The sequence below is a fragment of the Henckelia pumila genome, chromosome 2 (assembly GCF_033568475.1).
Source record: "Henckelia pumila isolate YLH828 chromosome 2, ASM3356847v2, whole genome shotgun sequence".
Taxonomy (NCBI): Eukaryota; Viridiplantae; Streptophyta; class Magnoliopsida; order Lamiales; family Gesneriaceae; genus Henckelia; species Henckelia pumila.
In genome coordinates this window covers 56,818,241-56,824,240 of record NC_133121.1, presented here as the reverse complement: position 1 = coordinate 56,824,240, position 6,000 = coordinate 56,818,241, and the positions used below count along the sequence as shown (strand labels likewise).

The window sequence follows — 6,000 nt, the reverse complement described above, 5'->3', positions numbered from 1 at the left end:
GTAGGTTTTAAATCTCCCAACTTAAGCTTTTCATAAACTGAATAAGGAATTAAATTCACACTTGCTCCCAAATCTAACAAAGCTTTTTTAATTTTATTTTTTCCAATAATACATGAAATTGTTGGACAACCGGGATCTTTATATTTCAAAGTAGAATTATTTTGAATAATAGAACTTACTTGCTCCGTTAAGAATGCTTTCTTCTTTACATGCAATTGTCTTTTTACAGTACATAAATCTTTTAAAAACTTTGCATAAGAAGGCACTTGTTTAATAGCATCTAATAATGGAATATTTATTTTTACTTGTTTAAAAACTTCATAAATATCAGAATCATTTTTTTGTTTTTTATTATTAACTAATGCATGAGGGAAAGGAACATGCTTATTTGACTCACATATTATTTCAGATAATTTATCATCAACTTTCTTAATCTTAGGACTCAAAGTATCATCTTTCTCGAAAGTATCAAGATTTTCATCCTTACTCTTTGAGTTTGACTGATATTTGTTTTCATCACTATATGGATCATTAACTATTTTACCACTTCTAAGAGTAATAACAGATTTTACTTGATCAAATTTTTCTTGATTTTGATTTTTAGGATTAGGTTGTGGTTGAGATGGAAATTTTCCTTTTTCATGAATATTAAGTGCAGATGCAAATTTTGCAAGAGTTTCTTTCAAATCATTCATAGATTGAATGTTTTGAATATTGATAGACTCTTGCTTTTGAATGTATGCATGAATTTCATCTTCAAAATTTTTTCTTGGAGGTGGGATATAAGGAGCATAACCTTGATGATTTTGGTTATTTTGAAAAGGTTGTTGTGAAGGTTGTGCATTATTATCGTTCCTCCAACTAAAATTGGGATGATTTCTCCAACCAGGATTGTATGTTTGTGAAAAAGGATCTAATGTTGGTTTTTTAAAATTGTTAACATAATTGGCTTGTTCATGGAGACATTCTTTAAATGAAGGCAAAGTAGGACAATTTTTTGTAAGATGATCATGTGTGTCACATATATGACAAACAATTTCTTGAACACTTTTTAATTGATCACTCTTTTTCATTTCTAATGACTCGATTTTTCTTGCTAAAGATGCAAGTTTAGCTTGAACATCTACATCATCTTTAAGATGATAAATACCACCCCCATTTGTTGAATTATTGGTTTTACTTGGTGGTTCAATTGAGCCTATATTATCCCAATTTTGAGCATTTTCTGCTAATGACTCCAAATATTCCATAGCTTCATTTGGGTTTTTATCTTCAAAAGTTCCATTACACATGAATTCTATCATTTGCCTATCTTTAGGTATTAAACCTTCATAAAAGTGAGAAACTATTCTCCATATTTCAAAACCATGATGTGGGCATGTATTAAGTAACTCTTTATATCTATCCCAACATTGATAAAATGTTTCCCCTTGTTTTTGAGAAAAAGTTGTAATTTGTCTTTTAAAAGAGTTTGTTCTATGGGAAGGAAAAAACTTTTTTAGAAATTGTTGTTGCATTTCTTCCCATGATCTTATTGAACTTGATCTCAAATTTTGCAACCATGTTTTAGCTTTATCTTTTAAGGAAAAAGGGAAAAGCTTTAATCGAACAGTATCCATGCTACAATTTTGATCATTATAAGTGTTGCAAACCTCCTCAAATTCTCTTAAATGCAAATATGGATTTTCAGAATCTAAGCCATGAAAATTTGGTAAAAGTTGAATGACTTGTGGCTTAAAATTGAAATTAGATGCATCAGGAGGAAAAACTAAACAAGATGGTGTACTAGTTCTTATTGGGTTCATATGGTGCCTAAGTGTTCTTGGTTGTTCATAATCTTGATGATGATTATTATTATTATTATCATCTTGATTATTAGAATTATCGTCCATGTTTAAAATATTTTCAGTTACTCGAACAAGTCTACCACTTTGTTTACGACTCCAAACAATCATACAATTAAAAACAACATACTATTTACATAATAAAAAATTAAACTTAATTTATACCTCCCCGGCAACGGCGCCAAAAACTTGCTACAACTTAAATTGTAATTCACCCAAGTGTAGGTTGTCTGCAAGTAATATACTCGTGAGTACGAGATCGATCCACGGAGAGGATGTTGTAAGTTTAATTTTAGCAATAATATATTATAGATGAAAATATTATTATAAAACTTCAAATACACAAATTATAAAATTGTCAAGGTTTCAAAGGTTCATTGTTGGTTTAATTAAGATTGCTAAATAAAAATAAATAAAAGAAACTAAAATAAAAATAAACATAAAAGAACAATGAAATATTTAAACAAGTATATCATATAATATAGTTCCCACTATATTAATATCAGATTAACCGATATTTAATACATGGTACCCATAATATATATATAAATGCATAAATATAAATTGACATAAAAGTAAATGTTAGATCAAATCACAATATTTTATTTAGAACAACCGGCAGAGCCACGCTATCGTCTAAATAAAATATATGACTTTATGTTAGATGCGATAAAGCAAATGTTAGTTGCGGAAAAGTAAAAGTTAGATGCGAGAAAGTAAATGTTAGTTGCGGAAAAGTAAATGTTAGTTGCGATAAAGTAAAAGTTAGATGCGAGAAAGTAAATGTTAGTTCAAATCACAATATATTATTTAGAACAACCGACAGTGTCACGCTATCGTCTAAATAATATATATGACTTTATTATAAATAGATACATATATTTATAGTATATAATTATTGTAGTATTTATTGTATCATATTTGACAACAAATCAAGGTAACCACATTCAAGGTACCAAGCATTTGATGTAAATAGATAACAACAAATCATCCAAAATTATACCTACAAATAAAGATCAATTAGTAAAAATAAAAATAGAAAAGAAAAGAATATACAAAATATAGACAATCTTACTTGACCAACAATGAAACCTTTTCACCTTGACATAAAAAGATTTAGCTTTCCATGAACATGAAACTCAAGAATAAAGATAAAAGAAATTTCATACTTGAACTTGAGAAACTTGCACACTCAAACTTTTATTCTCACACACACAATATTTATTTTACAAATGAAGAATTCTCTACACTCTTGCACACTACAAAGCTTATACAACATATCTATTTATAGGCCAAATGAGAGGAAGAGTCCAAGGCTTATTAAATGTGAAATAGTAAAGTTGGTGGGTGCTTGTCTCCTTGAATGTCAATACCATGACCCAACTTTAATTGGCATGTTTGATGCCTTAGACCACGATTCAGCCTTTCTTTTCAACATAGAACACGTAGGATATTTTGTGTAGATGTGTTTGGACAACTCATTCACCCCTTTTGGATAAAATATGAAATACTTATGATATTTTTACTCCAAGCTGGTCATAGTAAAAGTAAATCTATCTCCATTTTGATGTTTTATTATTTTGATCATCTTAATGAAGTTTTTGGAATTTCTTGTCTTCTACAAAGTTGAAGATGCCTCTTTTGTGATTCTACAGGTTTTGAGATTACTCCATTATGACCTCTGTAGCTTGAGTAATTTTATTTTTACCAAACCTGCGTAAACCGTAAAATACAACATTTTAGTAAAACATTTAAATATAAACACATAACACTAAAATAATACAACTTCATAATTTTAATTAAACTTAAATTTTAAAACACACTCCAAAAACTTGCTACAACTTAAATTGTAATTCACCCAAGTGTAGGTTGTCTGCAAGTAATATACTCGTGAGTACGAGATCGATCCACGGAGAGGATGTTGTAAGTTTAATTTTAGCAATAATATATTATAGATGAAAATATTATTATAAAACTTCAAATACACAAATTATAAAATTGTCAAGGTTTCAAAGGTTCATTGTTGGTTTAATTAAGATTGCTAAATAAAAATAAATAAAAGAAACTAAAATAAAAATAAACATAAAAGAACAATGAAATATTTAAACAAGTATATCATATAATATAGTTCCCACTATATTAATATCAGATTAACCGATATTTAATACATGGTACCCATAATATATATATAGATGAATAAATATAAACATAAAAAGAATAATTAAATATTTAAACAAGTATATCATATAATATAGTTTCCACTATATTAATATCCACCGATATTTAATACATGGTACCCATAATATATATATAAATGCATAAATATAAATTGACATAAAAGTAAATGTTAGATCAAATCACAATATTTTATTTAGAACAACCGGCAGAGCCACGCTATCGTCTAAATAAAATATATGACTTTATGTTAGATGCGATAAAGTAAATGTTAGTTGCGGAAAAGTAAAAGTTAGATGCGAGAAAGTAAATGTTAGTTGCGGAAAAGTAAATGTTAGTTGCGATAAAGTAAAAGTTAGATGCGATAAAGTAAATGTTAGTTCAAATCACAATATATTATTTAGAACAACCGACAGTGTCACGCTATCATCTAAATAATATATATGACTTTATTATAAATAGATACATATATTTATAGTATATAATTATTGTAGTAATTATTGTATCATATTTGACAACAAATCAAGGTAACCACATTCAAGGTACCAAGCATTTGATGTAAATAGATAACAACAAATCATCCAAAATTATACCTACAAATAAAGATCAATTAGTAAAAATAAAAATAGAAAAAAAAAGAATATACAAAATATAGACAATCTTACTTGACCAACAATGAAACCTTTTCACCTTGACATAAAAAGATTTAGCTTTCCATGAACATGAAACTCAAGAATAAAGATAAAAGAAATTTCATACTTGAACTTGAGAAACTTGCACACTCAAACTTTTATTCTCACACACACAATATTTATTTTACAAATGAAGAATTCTCTACACTCTTGCACACTACAAAGCTTATACAACACATCTATTTATAGGCCAAATGAGAGGAAGAGTCTAAGGCATCAAACATGACAATTAAAGTTGGGTCATGGTATTGACATTCAAGGAGACAAGCACCCACCAACTTTACTATGTGATGAAACTTAAAATTTGTAATTATTTATATGTTAAAAAGTGTGTTTTAAAATTTAAGTTTAATTAAAATTATGAAGTTGTATTATTTTAGTGTTATGTGTTTATATTTAAATGTTTTACTAAAATGTTGAATTTTACGGTTTGCGCAGGTTTGGTAAAAATAAAATTACTCAAGCTACAGTGGTCATAATGGAGTAATCTCAAAACCTGTAGAATCACAAAAGAGGCATCTTCAACTTTGTAGAAGACAAGAAATTCCAAAAACTTCATTAAGATGATCAAAATAATAAAACATCAAAATTGAGATAGATTTACTTTTACTATGACCAGCTTGGAGTAAAAATATCATAAGTATTTCATATTTTATCCAAAAGGGGTGAATGAGTTGTCCAAACACATCTACACAAAATATCCTACGTGTTCTATGTTGAAATGAAAGGCTGAATCGGTGGTCTAAGGCATCAAACATGCCAATTAAAGTTGGGTCATGGTATTGACATTCAAGGAGACAAGCACCCACCAACTTTACTATTTCACATTTAATGAGCCTTGGACTCTTCCTCTCATTTGGCCTATAAATAGATGTGTTGTATAAGATTTGTAGTGTGCAAGAGTGTAGAGAATTCTTCATTTGTAAAATAAATATTGTGTGTGTGAGAATAAAAGTTTGAGTGTGCAAGTTTCTCAAGTTCAAGTATGAAATTTCTTTTATCTTTATTCTTGAGTTTCATGTTCATGGAAAGCTAAATCTTTTTATGTCAAGGTGAAAAGGTTTCATTGTTGGTCAAGTAAGATTGTCTATATTTTGTATATTCTTTTTTTTTCTATTTTTATTTTTACTAATTGATCTTTATTTGTAGGTATAATTTTGGATGATTTGTTGTTATCTATTTACATCAAATGCTTGGTACCTTGAATGTGGTTACCTTGATTTGTTGTCAAATATGATACAATAATTACTACAATAATTATATACTATAAATATATGTATCTATTTATA

General features: G+C 27.9%; 1 non-coding gene across 1 annotated transcript; it reads left to right on the top strand.

The window, feature by feature from the left end:
• The first annotated feature begins 1,362 nt into the window (after positions 1 to 1,362).
• LOC140885778 (small nucleolar RNA R71) lies at positions 1,363 to 1,473 on the top strand. Its single transcript, XR_012151194.1, has one exon. It is a non-coding gene; the product is annotated as a small nucleolar RNA R71 (small nucleolar RNA).
• Positions 1,474 to 6,000: the final 4,527 nt, after the last annotated feature.